The 19,150-nt window shown below is 41.5% G+C and overlaps 1 protein-coding gene across 1 annotated transcript in view; it reads right to left on the minus strand.

Annotated features, from left to right (window-relative positions):
- Nucleotides 1-19,150, minus strand: part of LOC119657371 (adhesive plaque matrix protein) — a 226,237-nt gene that overhangs the window by 51,061 nt on the left and 156,026 nt on the right. Inside the window, exon 3 of the mRNA XM_038064254.1 lies at nucleotides 18,529-18,611. The gene's annotated coding sequence lies outside the window, so the exon portion shown is untranslated. The remainder of the gene's footprint in view (nucleotides 1-18,528; nucleotides 18,612-19,150) is intronic.

Below are 19,150 nucleotides of genomic sequence, written 5' to 3' on the forward strand. Positions count from 1 at the left end.
TGTTTGCAATTCATCTCTTCCAAGTTCATCTCCGCACTCATTTTTCCCACCGATTTCTAGTTTATCTGATTTTTAGCAGCCAGGGTTTCAAAATTTTGCTGGAATTCCAATACAAGTTGAGATCTATTTTGATATAATACGCCTTATTATTAGAAAGAATATCAACTTTAGAATATTCGTACTTCGTTCGTAGATTCTCCCTAACACCACTGTGGCCTGTCGGAGCTCGTCTTATGCCTTAGATTCATTTGTGAACCAGAATTTGTGATTGCTCAGATGGTTATTACCCTCGCGGTTCCAATCCTCCCTAATTATCATGTTTTCAACTTCAGAATCAAGTCAGTATTTTAGTGAGGCAAAATCATTAACTATCTCCAGGGTTGGATTTGTGATTATGTTGGTGATTCCGCTATACTTTAGTACTACAGATACCCACATGATATTTAGCTAAAGTCTGTCTGTTGCAATTGTTAGTTCTCGTTTTATTACGAGCTCCAAGGGCAAGAATTGGTGTGCTCTTCATGGTATCTGTGATGCAGAGGCAGGCAAGATTTTCGTGCGAAAACAATTCTTGATGGTTTCCAACTGCTCCACTTTTCACGGTCATAATAGTGTACTGAAGGTAAGTACGGGGTTTACTGCGAGTTGGTATATTCAGTGAACCATGTGTGATTTCAATTCGCAGCCTTTTAAGTGGGCAAAAATATTACATTTTGGGAATTCTCAGGTGGATGGTGTTAGCAGCAGAAGTCCAATAAAACCTTTTTAATATTATGTTGAAAGCAAAACCCTACTAAAATCGGTTTGCTGTCTGTCTGCGACACACACTTTTCTCAGAAAAGGTTACACCTATTCACACGAAATATGGTAGAAAGTTTAGAATTGTGAACCCCCTCACATGCGTGAATTAGATTGCTGAGCGTTGAATTCAAAGAGGGGGGGGGGGGCATCATGCACGTAAAAGAGGGGTGTATAATGTCTTGAAGGGTACTTTAGTTTTGATATTGGTTGCACCATAAAGGGGAGGAGTGCGGGAATCGGAAAAGGTCCAATCACTTCAAGGACCCGTTCTTCTTAATAAATTAAGGTGATTCATGTGCATGATATATAGGCTCAGAAATACTCTCCTTTACGATATCTCCTCAAATAGTCAATAATAATATAATACTTTATTTTGGAAATTTACTCTCCTTACTCCCTACTTCCCTTCAAGTGCACACCAGGTCCGTAAAATTGCATAATATAGATTTTAATATGAAGAGTAGCACTGGAAAGTTTAGTGGAAATCCTGCAATTATTAACAAAGTTATAGTAGGACAAAGTTGTCTCCTTCTCCAAATAACTAGTCCCTAAGAGATAAAATGTCAGTAATACATCACATCACAGGTAAATTCAACGTCTACGGCGCCTATAAGGGATAGAAATTTAGGGGGTGGCAACCTGAAAATTTCCAAATTTTACTGCTACCGAAACGTCAACAAAGCCTCGCATAAGGAATGACTAAAAGATGAAAACCTTCGGCAATCGGAAATAGACTCCTCGACAACGATATTGATAGGCCCCAAAAGCGCTCAATTTTTCCAACTCGAGCGGGAAATCCAACATAATAAGCTAACTTTTAAGGCCTAAGCGAAGTAAGATAGTAGGCTCTAGTGAATATTATCCTCCGTGTTGCCACGCAAATGGTACTGTGCATTTGTGCTCTTCACAGCCAAGTGGCAGCAGACGCGAATTCTTGGCCTAGAAGCCAGTTCCTGGTAGACTTTTGACTGCAAGATTCTAATTGTATAGTGCTATACACCTACGGAAATTTCTGTTATAGTGGAAAGGGATGATTTCTACAAGAAGCTATATGCGGTCCGGAAGAGGCGTCCTAAAGATGAGGTTGTGATGGCGATGGGTGATCCGAATGCTAAGGAAGGCTGTAACCTTGTACGGACATGTAATGGGGAAGCAATGTTTTTGGGGACTGTAACGATACTAGTGGGAGCTTTGTGGATCTCTGTAGCATCCATCGTCTCGTCATTGGTGGCACTTTGTTCGAGCACAGAGCCTGCAATAAGGTTGGGTTTCAACTGACTGACACCGCAGCAATGCCATCGATTAGTTTATAATCAGCGGTAGATTTGGCTAATAAGAAGTACAAGGTGGCAAGCCAAGAGAGCCTATTTCAGCTTACAAAAGCTGCTCTGCTCGAAACGAGCTCTTACTATCAAGACAATGGTCTTGGCAGCCCTTATGTATTCCTTGGACATTTGGGTCCTTAGCAAGAAAAATTGAAACTCTTGGCCGTGTTCAGGACATGACGGTGGACGATTCGGTGGCCTAAATAACGACGAAATTTATAAGCGGTAATACGATCCTTTGGTTCTGGATAAAATCAATAGGTTGTGGTGGGCGGTCCACTTAATCGCTATGGGTGAGGATGATCCAGGCCGGAAGTCTATAAAGGCAAGAAGAAATGGCAGATCATGGTTGAGATAGAGTGATGGCGTATGCCAGGACGCCAGGCAACTTTTAGGGATATCGAATTCGTGGACCTTCGTGAAAATTGGAATGTTTGGAAGTCATCGATAAACTAGGTCTGGACTGGATACCGATTGTCCCGCTGTTAATAATAATGATTAGTAGGTTGATAGGATGATGACTGTCGACTCTTCATCCACGATGACGATTAACTGAATAGATGGAAGGTATACTTCTTCACGGTTCTTAATCGTATCACATCCGGTGCAGTTCCTCCTCTTGTGGATGGAATGGTTACCGTAATATGTGGATGTGGACTGTTCCTTCAATATGAAGAAAAATTATTTCGACTATCAATGCACTCAAAAGGAGTAAAGCTGGTTGTCGGTTTCTCCGCAGAGTTATTTGTCTTTGCATCTGTAATCTCTGCAGATCTGCTATTTTCAATTGTACGCAAATCTTCGGAATCCGAGACTTTTCTCAGAGAGTGGAAGAGGGGGAGGATCGTTAAGTTTCCAGGACAACCGTCTTGGTTGTGGCAATTGGAAGGGTATCTGTGCATTCCCTGCCTTCGCAAAAATAATCCTGCAATGCATAAAAGAACATCTCGAAAGCTTGGTCGGCTGTTCCTGATTCTTCAGCATTGCTCACCTCAACACCTTCCATTTTAGAAAAGTGCGCGCAGTTGATATTTTCGTTTCACTTGCTCTTTATTGATTTCGAGAAATCTTTCGACAGTGTGAACACGGAGTGGATATGATGTGCTTTATGCAGGAGGGGCAACATATATTCGCACAAAATGTTATGTCAGAGGAATTTGAAATTCAATGTAGAGTCAACCAGGGTTGCATCTTGTCGCCTATATTATTTCTTCTTTTTCGGAGTACGCAATCCTGATAATATTACAAACGAAGAACTTGTTCGGGGCTTAGGCCTGGCACTCGTACGCGATGTGATCGGAAGGCGGAAGTGGCAGTATATACGTAACACATTAAGAAGGGGCGATAATTCCATTGTTGTCTAGGCCATGCAGTAGAATCCACTCTCCCAGGATGGGCGACGAGTGGGTTCCGCAAAGGGCACATGGAGCAAAACGGGGGAGAAGGAGCACGGGCGTCACGGGTAACCGCCAACTATCGCGTATATGTGTAGTTGACGAGCTATACCCCACCAAGGAGTAAATGACAATCATATGTTAACAAGAAAGAGGTTGAGGATTTCCATGTATCCTTGGTTGAGTCTCTCATGTGTGCCAATAGCTGTGTTTTCATTTCCCTAAAGAATCTCGTCCACACCGATTTCTTGGCTGTAGGGATCTCATTGTTATACTGGGTGCATATTTGGTTGTATTCCTTCCACCGTCGTCCTGTCCCTTTCGCTTTATGAAATATTTGACCTGTCTTCTGCCGAAGGTCAGCCACATTATAATCGCCCCAGCTTTACTTCACGTGCTGGGATTTCTTTGTTAGCTTACAGTTATTCTCACTTGATAATATTCTGAGTTTAGCATTGAATTGAAGTTAAAAAAAAAATGAACGGCAGAGCGGATAGTACAGGTAGATATTCAGATTACACAAAAACTAGCAGTCAACGTCGTCTACGAAACTCCGAGGGACAGTGTCAAAAAATCTATTGGATGAGCTCGAATTCAATTAAAGGACCATAGACAATACGATATAGTTCTTGGTCTTGCTTTGCTTATTTTCTGATTCAGCTAATATTCAGCTTCGTATAACACGCAAGGTCTAAGTCATTCACAAAGTCCAAAGTATTCCCACATATTCACATATTTCGACTAATCGAAAGACATATGATTATGATAGCATTAGCCCCAAAACCTGCTTCTCCAAAATTATGCATCGTTTTGTTTATAAATCTGAATTCAAGTTTTTGCCTTGAATCTTTTGCATCAGTTTATCTTTTGACAAAGGGAGCGTGAATTGCGATGCAATGTTAAAGATAAATATTATCTTAAAGCTTTCCCTATGTTGGTTTAAAAGTTTTGTACGCCCAGCCTATCTGAGTAGCTGAAAAGCGATGGCTGCTGATTATTGAAAATCAACTTAATTTTAGATATGCGAGCAAACCATATCTTTCAGTGAGTTTACACAATTTGCCAGTGTACAAATAAAAGTTCGGCGTAGGCAACCTTGAGAAATGTAGCTTGAACAAATAATAACAGTATTTGTAACATTTTTTTCTCTATCTCCGCATAGTTCAATGCCGTCAACCTTTCCTAATTTTTATTTGGAGATATGTTGAGTATCTACGTGAACAATTCGCATTAAGACTAACTACACCTTAGCCGAAGGCACGTTCGTTACTTAGAACGGTGCTGGGGAGCTCATATTGTTCAAGTGGTTGCTCTACAAAAATGTCGCAAGAACCCGCTCCCGAGGAAAAACAATGACTTCATGGTTAATCACTTTGGAATTTTCGGTTTGCTCGGAAAAGCCAAAGTCGAACATGATTTGAACATGAGATGAGGGCATAAGCGACCACGGTAAGATAAAGTTCATTACGATGTGAAGCGAGCTGCCGACTATTGGCTTTAGTAGAAAACGTTGGATATCTTATTATTCACGGCTCGTTGAATAAAACGACACGCAGTATCTAGCCCCCTTCAGATTTTTAGGCCCCTCAATTGGCAACACTATTGAGAGGGCGTAATGTATCTTTTCTTCAATTTGTACGATACTTGAGATCAAAGAAATAGCATAACTAGGTAGAATAACGTTTCATGCATGGCTAAGACCTGTAGAGCCTACGTACAGTCGATATCGCGGACGACAAAGAGGCTGTTCTCTGCTAAAGGTTTCTAATGCAATCATGGAAAGTCATTTTAATTTGACGCAAATCTAAATTGACACTCAATTCCTTTGATACATTTATAGTATTCAGTGGAAAAACGAAAACTCTCAAATGGCAACTAGTTGGGCTCGAAAAAGACCAAGTTGGGTGTAATTAGTCATGGGTGGTGTGTGTGGCCACGGTCTACAATTTATAGGTTCGCCCTTGATATGTTTCGCTATCTTGTGAATTACGTGAGAAATAAATTGAAAAGATTAATGTGCAGCGTATCAAGGTAGTGAACTCATCAGATATATTCAAACATAGCAATCACTTGTACTTATCTAAAATACGCATGAATATAATAGTGCATAGAGCTAACTAGGAAAAGAGTAATTATAGAAGAATATTTTTCAATAATATTTTTCAGTTTTAATATACAAAAAAACAACAATAAATAGAAATTCCAACCACTCATAGGAAGCTTCAAACAGACTTTAATTCTTGAAAGTAATAAATAAAATGCATTATCCTTCCCCATTGCAAGTATGCGGTGAATGTCATTGTTCTAGGTTAAGTTTAAGGAAGGTCCTCATACTTGCATTCATATATAAGAATATGCGATATCAAGATCCTGATTAGAACTTTCCGATGAATTTTTAGATCGATAGCTTACAGTTAGACGACACTGAACTATTTTTGTGGACCATCCACAAAAAGTTCTTGAACCAAAGATTGAGGTAGTAGTTTTCCACGTCCGTCTTTTTCAGCTGAGCCTTTTATCAAAGTGTATTTCTGGGTATTTCATTCCATTTGATTTAAGTACGGCGAGGGCACCTTTCATTTCGCAAAAACTATTTGAAGGTCTGCCTTCACCCAAGTTATTATAGTTTCATACTTCCCTTAGATTTCATCAATGGTAGTTGTTGTGAGGTTTCCAACAAAGTTCGCTAGAGTTCCAACTATACAATCTGGATCCAGAAATCTGAGATTTTTTCTATTGATTAGAAGAACGCGACGATCGCTAAAATACTGAAAAATAATACTCGATTTGAGGGTGACAATTAGAGGGATGCTTGTATGGTACTTTCACTGTGATCACAAAAATGAAAGTTAAAATCATTCCCCTGACATTAAAGCACATCTCGGAGACTTGATCGACATTGAGCAGGCTAATTCCCACTTTAAATCTTAACTCCATTACCAGCCCATGGATCATTAGGGCATTCGATGTAGGTGTGAAAACTGGAGGAGTATTTGTGTGTTTTCTGCTGCCCACCCGACAACTGCGGGAGTAGAAGTAGCTAACTAGCTATGCTCCACAATACTGAAATCAGGGTGGGATCCAACTTTGCAATCTGGGTTATATTTAGTTTAGATAATTTAATTTGATAACTTTGAACTCCGCCATTCATAGCATGCTAGTTCCAAGCCAAGGTAAAGGAGGAGGGTTTCAGGCAACGTACTTTGTACTATCCCCAGCGAAACACATAGTTATCGTCAGATTGATTCGGAATCATATAGTGCGATCTGCTTCGCATGGTGAGAACCCTTGGGTTTCGCAGCCGTTCTACCCAAATAATGGGTATTTCGAGAAAACTCTCACGACAGGCTTCATTCCTCCCGAAGCGTTCGTGTATCTTGATAGGAATGGTCTAATTCTTATGTATCTTCTTATGTATCATATACATAGACGGGCCACGGGCAAAAGGATAGAATACCCCCCGAATTTGACAGTGGGGGCTCCGGGATTCGACTGGAGATACTCCAGAGCGAGAGCAATTGATATTAAGCGGGATGAAAAAGAGAAATCTTGGTACTGATGGCTGCGGGATGCCGGTTAGCGGTGGCCGTGCTCAGTTCTGCCATTTGTTTCTTGGTGGGGCTTTGTAAATATGTACATATTGAACGGGTGCTGATTTTGTCTCCAGTTGTAACTTATAAATACATACGTTATTATTCTTTGTTTTTTTTTGTATGGATGTTATTGTAAAAAAAAAGAAAAAATGTATAATATAAAATATATAATTATGATAGTTTTAAGAACAATAATTTAAGTTAAAAGTATCTTTTGAAGCGATCAAATATTTATTATTACTTTTATATTTCTTTATTTGCCACTAAGGCCAAGTGAATTCTGTCCGGTTTTTGACCATTTCCCGACAACTTATTGTAAAATTAGATTTTTATTTCTTACTGTTTCTCTTCTCTGCCTGTAAATTGTTATTCGAAAACTTTGAGAGCCCACAGTGGCCATTAGATTTTAGTTATTTTTGTTATTTTAAAAGATGGTTTTTTATTGTTCATTTTTCTAATCTATATACTATTGTTACCTATTTCTTAAAAATAAAAATGATTTTAAAAACAATCCCCAGTGAAACAAAAATAAAATGCTGATATCAGGGAAAAAAATAAATAAAGTATAGTTGATATGATATCTCTTGGTGACGGGTCCGCCGACATGTCGACCAAGAAATGCATCAAATGCCGTTAAAAACAAAATGATCGCATTGAGTAACAATGAGCCATGGAGAAATACTAGGGCGGCACCTCAGTTGACGCGGTAGGAGGAGCCCCGGTTCTGTCGAGAAATGGGCAAGGGTTCTTGACGTAGGGATGGCGTAAGGAGGTAGGTAAGTTAGCCCCGGGCAAATCAAATACGTGTCTGCATGCTAAATATTGGTACCCTCACTGGAAAGAACGCAAAACTCGCAAGAGTCCCCTGGAAAAGGCACCTTGATATCTGCGCTCTACAAGAAACCCGATTGTCTAGTGCTATAAGCTGCGATATAGTACATGAACTTGGTAAAACTGGTTATAAACATCTCTATTTTGGTAGCCCACTCTCTCAATACGGTGTTGGCATTACCATCTCAGAGGGTTTCTGTGACGCCATAAAAGAAGTCGAACGATTTGATGACCAGCTGATGAAGCTCAACATTACATCAACTGATCGCACTATTCACTTCTTCACTGCGTATGCACCACGCGCAGACAGACACAGCAACTTCTCGATTGAAAAACCTGTAATGTGCCCGCTGATGACTCTATCATCATTGCAGGCGACCTTAATGGTCATGTGGGTGAAAAGGCAGGCTGCATCAGATGTCATGGAGGAAAGGGGTTTGGAGCGCGCAATGAGGGTGGCGAGGGTATAGTCGACTTTGCGGACACCCATGACCTTGTACTTATGAATCAATAGTTCATCAAATGATTATCTCATCTTCCTATATTTTATAGTGGGAATAGTAAAAAGCAAATCGACTATATTCTAATAAGACGTCGACATGTTACCACCGTCACTGATTGCAAAGCCGTTCCCTATGAGACCATCGTACCTCAACATCGGTCGTTGATTGCCGTCTTGCGAATTAAACCACCGATAAAACAGCGTGAGGAACGCACTGGCCCGCCGCGCATGAAATGATGGCGATTTCGTGAGAAGAAAGAAAAAATGATTTCACTTACGTGATTACTAGCCTTTACGAATGTTGAATAATCGTGGAATCAAATGAAAGACGCGATCCATAAAGCGGCTTCTGCAACCCTCGGGGTCACTAAGCCCGATAAGTGGTTCATTAACTGAGATACTTTGCTCTGGAATGACCATGTTCAAATGAAGGTCTGTGAAAAGAAACGCCTCTCATTTATAAGAGTGCCAACCGGGAAGCAAAGGAAGCAATCGCTGTCACTCGAGCGATCCATTACAAAAATCTTTACGATAAACTGGATACTCGGGATGGCAAGAGAGATCTGTATAGACTTGCCAAAAATCGACACGTACGCACAAAGCATATGGAACACTTCTGTTGCATTTATGTCAAAATGGTACTTTGCTTACCAACCGTCGAGCCGTGACGGGTAGATGCCGAGAATATTGCGAGCAGATTCCCACAGAAGAATAGTTTATCCTCCGCTTCTACAAGTATTGCCGACATTTGGAGCAATTCCACCTGTCAACGGTGAGGAAGACGGGCCGAGGAGAACCTCCATAGTGGTGGCACCGGGAGACGCTGTACTCACTTTGGTTTGCCGTCCGTGATGCAGTAAGCGAATGCTCCAAAGGCCTAATTAGGGCGATCAGATCCGAGTCTGCACGGGGACTCATCTGAAGTGGCAAATTGGTCACGAAACCTTACCAGGGGTATACTGGTACCATGGGAACCGGGATAGCCCCTGGACTCTCATACTTCGGGTGAACTCCTGTTGTATGTGAGTACAGCTCGGTTGTTTGCGGTTGGCCCCCTAGTGGGAATTTCATAGTGGTTGTGCTCAAGCGAGAAGAGACCTTCGGGCCTCGGCGTGGTGTTGTGTTTCAACACGGGTGCCGTACTCCTTAGTTCCGTAGAAATTTAGGTAATTCTTGCATCCACCAGTATGAATTCTAAGCCATGCACTTGGTATAGACTGGTACCGTTGTTGCTTGTCTCAGCGGGGCTCTGATTGTGGTTACAAAATCAATCCATGTCTGAAGAGGACCGTAGGATTAAGTCTCCGCGACAGGTACCTACGTTAAACACCCAAGTGTTTAACTGTCAGCGCAACTGACGTCGACGAAGCAATAAAACGAATGAAATCTGGGAAATTCATATGACCTAACGACATCGCATCTGACCTCTAGAAAGCGAAGGTTACTTTCCCACAGTATGAAGATTTTTGAACGCACTCTTCACAACCATATTCAGAGATCACTCAAAAAACTATGAATCCAGCTGGGTTTGTCAAGAACTGTGGAACTACTGGCATAATAGACTCTGCGCGGTTACTCATGGAGAAGCACTGTGAGAAACATCGCCCTCTTTCCATTGCATTTCTGCATCTGGAGATAGCGGTTGATCGTGTGCCACACGGACCCTCCTGCTATGCTCTACGGCAACATCTAATAACAGTGCGCTGGGTTAAATTGCTCTACCACGATCTCAAAAGTTCGAAGTGTGGCATGTATCTCTATTGGTGTTCACCACTCCTTTTGGTTCTTGTTATGGAAACTGTTCAACGTTCAGCATTAGTGCAGAAGCAATACAGCGGTGTATATGTAGCTTCTTGCAGATGATATTTTCCTAGCGTTTAAAAGCAAAAATGATCTCGAGCAGCCTGTCCAAAAATGGAATGATCACCTCATACAACAAATTGAATCTGTTAAAGCTGAATTTTTGACGACCAATCCCCATTAAACAGGCACTATCACTGTCAGCGGCACTGGCCTGCGCAGAACTGAGCGGGGTCAATTCAATCAGCCAATGGAGAATTGCGTTGTGAAATTACTTCACGCAACATGAATGGAGTGGCGTTCCACAACTAGTGTTCTTTGTGATCGACGTATCAATGAACGTCTTAAATCTAAAATTTACCGTAATGTCGAGTGTTTGCCGATTATAAAAGACAATGAACGGCGTCTTGCAGTAATGGAGACGAAGACTAGGGGCGTGACTCGTGTCGATTACATCCGAAATGAGGATATCCGCGGTCGATATGGGGTTGCACCGATCGTGGAAAAAATGCAAGAGAGGCGTCTCCGATGGTATGTTGACGTAATTAGCGCTAATAAGAATTCACTCGACAAGATTGGTCTGAATATCGAAGTCGATGGTAATCGACCAAAACGCCGGTCCAGACAACAGTGGCTGGATATGCTAGATGGGGATTTGAAAGCCTCGCGATTGCACCCGGGTTAGGCTTTTGATAAAACAAAATTTCGAAACCGATCACGACAAGCCGACCTCGCTTGTGAACGGGACAAAGACTGAAGAAAAAGAAGAAGATTTAGGTAACTTTGATGTCCTATGAGTTAGGATTTAAGAATATATTCAAAGTTGTCGTTCTTGTCGTGAAATTCCACTTCATCATCACCAACGGCGCAACAACCGATATCCGGTCTAGGCCTACCTTAATAAGGGACTCCAGACACGGTTTTGCGCTGAGGTCTGCCAATTCCCACTTAATAGGATAGAAATTGCTGGCCTAGCAACCTGCAAATTTTGAAACTTTATTGTTACCGAAAAGTCGACAACGCCTTGGATAGGGCTATGCATTTCGGCTATCGAAAATGGACGATGATTGGTTTTTGGAATGTGTGGACGCTTTTCGACCAAGTTAGCGAGGTTCCTCAGAATGCTATGTCAAACTTGAACGAGAATTCCGACGATGTACGCAGAGTTAAACGAAATAGGATGGTGGAGAGTATTCCTTTTTCCCCTGCGACAATGTGCTTTTGTATATTAGAAAGCCTAGAGGCAGCAGACGTGAATTCGGTGGCGGAATGCTAAATATGGCTGCCACAAGCTGCGCTCTCACCTGAGAGCGGTTTCTGACTCTGCAAAATTACGGCTCAATTGACCGTAGTTTAGTAGAGCCTTGCTAAAGATGTCATTGTGATCTTGATCGGTGATCTGAATAGCAAGGTGGGCTCCAACCACAGCTTGTTCGGATATGTGATGGAGAAACACCGTCTCCACTACCGAAACGATAATGGTTGAAGGTTCCGCTGACACATCATTGGTAGCACATTCTTCAATCACAGAACCTGCCATAAGGTCAGTTGGGTTACAATTCATAGACCTCGAAAGGTATCATTATCTGATGGCCTTTTTGTTCGTTTGTGTGTTGGGTTCGCCACTTCTGGCACAGTTGGAAGGCCGCGAGCCCCCGAGCTCATCTTCGACCGTTTCTATTATCCAGCTATTATTCGACAGTTGGTCAGTTATCTTGGTGACTACTGGTGACAGATGCCATGAGAAACTCATGTGGGATCGATGAGCATTGGGCCATCATAAAAAATGCTTTTTATCGGGTGCTACGCAAGCCGTCGGCCACATTCCGAAGTGGTATCGCATAATTTGGCTGACTGTGGAATCGTGAAAGCAGATTGATGAACGGAAGGGATTGAATATTCTATTGATCATTGCGAGTGATTGCGAGCGTGACTCGCTCGAACTTCGATAATGTGAAAAATCACAGGAAGACTACCCTGAACTTCCCCGTGCACAGTGACAAAAGGGAATTTGTTATTTGCTGCTGAGGCAAGTGGGATGTGCCGCAGGTCATAATGATTTTAGAAGTGTATACTGCATCACGAAAGAACTTGCATGTGCTTACAAACCTTTCGATGGTCTTGTGTTGGACGTTAACGGTCGACTCTTCATCGACAATGACGAACAACTGAAGAGGTGGAAGAAACAAGGTTCTTAACAACATAACATCCGGTGAATTTCCGCATCTGGGGTTTGAAATGACTAGTAGCAGTGAGATGTGGATACGCAGTATCATGCGGATGGTGCGATCATCTCGACCGGAGTAAAGCTGCTGCGTTATATAACGCTGTACCTACAGATCGGCTACTTCTACTCGTTCAGAAATTCTGGGAATCCGAAACTTTTCCCAGAGAGTGGAAGAAGGCGATGGTCATAACATTTCAAAGAGGGGCACCCGTTTTAAGTGTTGCGATGGATAACTAAAATGATTCTGTAACGCATCAAAGAACACTTTGAATGCTTGATCGACAAAGAACATGCTGATTTCCCCTCTCCATCCTCCTGCATTGATTATATAAACATCCTATGAACCATTGTGGAACAGTGCGCCAAGTTTAGATCTTCGTATCAGCTTCTCTTCATTGATTTCCAGAAAGCTTTCGACAGCTTGAACAGGGAGTGTATCTGTTGTGATCTATGCAGGAAGACATTCCGGAGAAAATAATAACTATTATCAGAGCAACATATGCATAGCGTCATAGTGTCAGAGTCGAGGTCCAAAGCCAGGGTTGCATCTTGTCACCGATATTAGTTATTCTTATTATCAGTAAAGTTCTTCATGCTGACTTGCTTGGAGCGCGTGGAAGGAATGGAGTATGATATCTTTCTTCAAACACCTCGACTACGTTGACAACACCTGTTTACTCCCTCGCCGTGTCATGGACCTTGGACAAATGATATTTGCAGCGCCACATTCGCTGTTAATAATGATAATAATCGTTGGCACAATAATCCATATTGGATCAGGGCCTTGAAGTGTGTTAGCGCACTTCCTACAAGACCGCAGCGGCACAGTGTAGGAAGCAATGTGGTCAGCATGGCGCTCGCCCGAAATTATTATCCCGATTTGACTCAGGCACTCATTCACAGTCGAGTGGTATCCGGAATGCAGCCACGGTAACAAATCCCTCTGCCACCAGTGAGATTTGAATCACGACCTTCTGCTGCGACAGCCCAACTCTCTAACGACTAGAGTTATCCCGACATGACACACTCGCTATTGCTGCCTAAAAATTTGGAAATGCAGCTATTTCCACAACAAGCCAAAGTTGAGACTGTTCTGTGCTAAAATTCTGTCCGTCTTTCTATATGACAGTACCACATGGAAAGTGACGTCCGTTGTTACTGGAAAGCAACATTTGTTTGCGATGTACCGTCGGGGTACGCTGGCCAAATACTATTTCGGACAAAGGCCAGTTACTCTTGGTCGGAAAGCGGCAATATATACATCATAAATTAAAGAGAGGCGACATTGCTACATCCTGCAGTGGAACCCACTGTTTTAAGTTGACCGACATTTGAGTCGCCCCAAGAGCACTTGACGCGGAACAGTAGACGTAGAGTGCGGATGTCTCGACAGGTCCTTGAAGGTAGGTGTTTTTGATTTACCAAGGGGTAAATAGCAACCATATATGATTGTGATATAAAATAGATGTAAAAGTGCTCTCCTCTTCTTTGTTATTAATTTTGTTTGATAAGATCAAGCCAATTAATTTTCTATTAAATGCAGGGTTAGCCATAAAAACCTGATCGAAAGGAGAAGGAGTATTCCCACGCAACTTTACGATCTAGTTTAGTCCAGACTGTAATCAGTTTTGGGATATGGAGTACACCACAAAGTACTTGTGACAGTGGCATTCATCATCCTGCCTGGATGTTTATGGACGAAAATATTGCAGCCTGGATGGAAGCCAAGGCATAATTACTAAGGATTTTGCATTTCCATTTAATGTGCATTAATGAGACAACATTAAACTCACTCCAGAAAGAAATCCTAGTGATATCTCCTGACGACTTTAATTGACCAGTGTAAACGCTGATCAGGGGTAGAGATATGCATATTGGGTATTGCTTGCGCAATGACAAGATTATGGATGCAGCATTCAATTTGCGCTCGTTTAGATAGAGCACTGCAATAGAAGCTCCAAGATAAATTCATTTAGATCCAAGAGGACACAGACCAATGCCAGAACTAGATGCATTTTGTGCACTTCCATCTGATTCTTGCATAGGAGATAAACAATTAGCCTCAAGAGCAGAGAAAGCTGGGCAGACCATGATCATGAGGGGCTATTTCCTGCCCCAGTCTTCTATATTGATGGCTCAAAAACAAAACAGGTTCTGGAGTAGAGTAGAGTTTCTTTAGGATAATATAAAACGATATAAAAACTGCTGAAGAGTTTGTTATCTTAAGAGTGACTACACGAGTGATGCTGCCGCCAAAAATTGGAAACGGCCTTCTTATAAGGACAAGCGGCAAAGACTAAATGGGCACACCAAACTCAGGTAAACCAGATCAACACACTGTAACATTTATCCTGTCGAAAAGCAGGAAGCTAGGCACGTATTGCAGATAGAAGTATCCCAAGCTATTATGTGTCTATTCTATATCGAGTACACGCAGCCCACGGAAAACTTCCTATGTGGGTGCTCCACTTATGGATCGCCTACAGATGCATTAGACATCGGATTTTTGCTGGTGGTGTAATATAGTTGCAGCGGGTAAAACCACATTCACTAATCCACTGTGGTTAATAAAAGAGTCTGGGATGCTCCATTAGACGGGGGAATCGAGTACAATACATCACTACGGTGTGACTTCTCAGGGACATATACACAACATAGCATCACGTCGGAAAAAATAGCAGATATTCGTAAACAACCATGCGTCACTAGGCACCGCAGAGGAAAAATTAGGTAAGTTGTTTGTATCATATTTGGAGCATATGATGCGTTAATGCCAAGACGTAGACGTAGCACCAAATGCCAGGGGAGAAGAATACTTGAGAAATGAGCATTATAATAATAATCGTTGGAGTGACAAACCTATTGGATCAGGGCCTTGAAATGTGTTACAGCACTTTATTCAAGACCGTGACGGTACACTACAGTAGCGTACTGCAGGAGGAGGAGAAGCCAATGCGGTCAGTATTGCGCACGCCCGGGATTATTACCCTAATTTGACTCAGGTACTCATTCATAGCTGAGTCGACTGGAATCCGTCATCCAGACAGGATAACGAGTCCCTCTGCCACCAGTGAGGTTTGATCCGTGACCTTCTGTCCAGTCCAGTGCTCTAATCACTTGAACCATCCGGACACCTTGATTTTTTGTATTGCCTTCTGGTTCTTGGATAGCCATATATCCCGGTGATAGGAAATAAAAAGTGTTGAGGTTCAGAGCAGAGAAAACCGGGATAGACCAGGATCATGTCAGGTAGGGAATACTGTGGACTTTTATATTGATGGCCCAAAAACAGAACAGGTTCTGGAACATAGGAGGAAACACTTGTCGGAAAGCTACGAAGGCTATACAAACTCCTCTCTATTTGTGCATACAGATGCAGCAAGGAGGGCAATCTTCAGGATGGCCGGGTGCATAGTGAGGCGGTACCCCGAATTATTGATACCAAGGGATAATATGACAACCAGATTTCACTTCATTGGAAAGTTTGAAATACGGTGCTGTAACAAAGCAAACTAAGAGAGCGTGGCTGTGACATACGGTATAAACCAGTTACTGATTATTTGGTACACTGAAGGATCTCGCACAGCATAGGGGGCGGGTGCCAGGATTATTGTCCCAGGAAAATATACTTGGAGCCAATGGATACATGGGCCAGAACCCTCCTGTGGAATCGGAAATGGGTGCAAGACTATGACATTAAAAAATGAAGAGGAGCGACTGGCGGAACTATAATGGACGAGCCTACCAAGAATGGAGCAGTTCAGGGTGCTTATTGGTGATACGAACTCAAGCGCACAAAGGACTGTTTAAACCTCACCAAAAAGAGCCTCCGAATCATAGTGGGAATTCTCACTGGTCACTGCCGACTAAACTATCACCACGGAAAACTAGGGATATCTATATATAGGCTTGGTTGATATACTATAGGTAATAGGTACACTGTAACCACTAAAAGGGGCACAATAGTTCTATAAGGATGCAGTGAAACATTCCGTAACAGAATAATAATAGGAGGGCACTCCCTAGTACAACCGAAAAGCCAGTTACAGTTTCCTAGTGGAGATAAGCAACCGGGAACCATCGTCACACCTTCCTATTTGATTAGTGGAAGATTTGGGTTCTACTAGTAAACTGAATTTAATGAGAACGAAATAGCAAAGAGCAACAGTCATACAGCGCTTGACTCTTAGTGTGGTTCCAGGATAATATTTGCACGTTCAGTCGATTAAGTAAATCGTGACCGTCAAAGCCTTTCTTCAATGTTAGCTTCATGCCGTTATGAGTTTAATAAGCTAATATACAGTTGAGCTAATTACAATCGCGGCACCTGCATTTGGAACATATAGAAATGTTAAACTTTTTTTGGAACCTTTCTAATTATAGTTCTGTTTCTTTTTAATTCTAATTTATGCCTCTGTTTATACTTTTTTTTCTATTCCACTCCCATGGTAATTTAATGGAACTCAAAGTAGCAACTATGAAGCGACTACAAACTAAATATAGAAAGAACCCGGTTACCATTCACCTACAGATTACAAGTCGGCACCCGTTAACCCTAGTTCCGTCAATTTGCATATAGGTGCTGACCAATATACGTATGTATATTACGTCTTTTAGGTCACCTTTCTAATTTAAGTTCATAGTTACTCATAATCTCAAAAAATGTTAAAATGTTTTTACTGATTCGTCAATTTTTTTTCGGGTTGTTGGCTTCAGTCTTTTATTTTAGATAACAGTTCGTTCGAGTTTCTGGCTCAAGTCTTTCATTTTACAGGCAGTGATGCATTGGAAGTTATCTTTGATAGTTCACAAACCAAAGCGAGTAGATCCTAAGAATAAATACGATTCTATAAAATTAAGCTTAGGATTCTTGATTTGCTGCTAAAATTTTATATCTTTGTAGGGCATTAACTTTGGGTACCATATCGAGATCGTTTGAAACCTTTAGAGATTTTATCTGTCTTACTTTCTTCTCAAGACTTGCCAAGAATCCTCTAATCTACTTTCCTCAAGCAAGCATCTACCCACGTTATCAAAACCATCATCCATGAGTGATGCGAACACAAGAAGTGATATCGTGTGCATTGTCTAAAACCGAAAGTTATTTACTTATCTTTCTGTCTCAAATCTTAGCGGAAAAAACCGTTTCAATGAATTAAACTAATGAAAGTCATCTTATTATCATACTACACTGCTTCAATTATTCTATTGTGGTGGCCTTCATTTCTTCTCGCTGGCATGGCGGTAAAGTTGAGAGCCCGCAAGAGCTAGCGATATGGAAAGTTTAAACGGTAGTTGCGTACGCTGCCTAGCGCCTATTCCGCTTCACTTGCGGCAGCATCTTAATGGACTAATTGAACTTTAATGTCAGATGAGAGCATCAAGTGTTGTAGATGGCCCGGATGGCTGAGCATGCCGCTGACTCTGGCGGTATGCCGCCGATTTACATTTGTTGGGTTGTTTCTTGTTTGTTTTCGTTTCGTCATTAATGGCGGCAATACGCTGCTGGCGCTCGTTCGCTGCTTGTAAATATTTGAACTATTCAATAAGAGCATAATTGATGGATCTTGGAGATTATAGAGTCGACAAGCAACATTTCAACTAATCGCCTTTTGTGATTAGGTTTGTTGAACATGCTCTCGGAGGATTAGTTTTGTTGCAGATGAGTGATTGATAACGGATGGAAAGATGTAAAATTTTAAGCAAAAGTATTTGGACCCATTAATCAATGGAGTTGAATGCAGCGTTTTGTATGAATTACACTGTCAGGGGCCAACGATGTTGAAGCAAAAGCTTGAAGTGTGAAAAATAGCTACAAGTTTTGGGTAGTAAAATGGCACGTGGATTAAGACTGTTATTATGTGGTAGGTGTATGTCTATATTTGGTGATAAATTGTCATCGATGAGGAGGTCAGGAATGCTTGAAATCTTTCAGTTGAGAACATCCAATACAATGTTCATTCATACCGCGATGTTACACCATCAGATAATTAATGATTCAACATATTCGGAAATATCGATATTACATTAGAGAAACTGTTGTAGTGAAACTTACCGTGACAAACTTTGCTTTCGATACACAAAGTGAAATACGAATCTCCTTAGATTGCGTTCAATCTATGTTGTTTACATAGTGGTCTGAAATGAAAAAGAATGGATATGAACGGGTTTTGAATATGCAAAGAAAAAAGGCAATTAAATATATTTATAAAGTACATTGTTCAGTGATACTGTCCAAATCTTTTCAGCCTGAGGAGCTAGATTGTTACCGTTGTTTAAACATTAGGTTAGTCATTTAATGAACAGTTGGTATGGTTTTAAGCAGATTTATTAAACTGTCCGGATAGCTGAGTGGTCAGAGCACAAGGGTGTTGTACGGAAGGTCGCGGTTCAAATCTCACTGGTGGCAATGGGATTTATACGTGATTTGACGTCGGATACCAGTCGACTCAGCTGTGAATGAGTACCTGAGTCAAATCAGAATAATAATCTCGGGCGAGCGCAATACTGACCACATTGCCTCCTATAGGGTACTGTAATCCTGTAATATACCGTTACCATCTTGAATGAAGTGCTTTAACACACTTCAAGGCCCTGATCCAACTGGATTATTGTGCCAACGATTATTGCATGGCTCAGTTTATTCATACTGGTGAATGCAAGACCTATGTACTGCA

This window comes from Hermetia illucens, chromosome 5 (assembly GCF_905115235.1).
Source record: "Hermetia illucens chromosome 5, iHerIll2.2.curated.20191125, whole genome shotgun sequence".
NCBI classification, from domain to species: domain Eukaryota; kingdom Metazoa; phylum Arthropoda; class Insecta; order Diptera; family Stratiomyidae; genus Hermetia; species Hermetia illucens.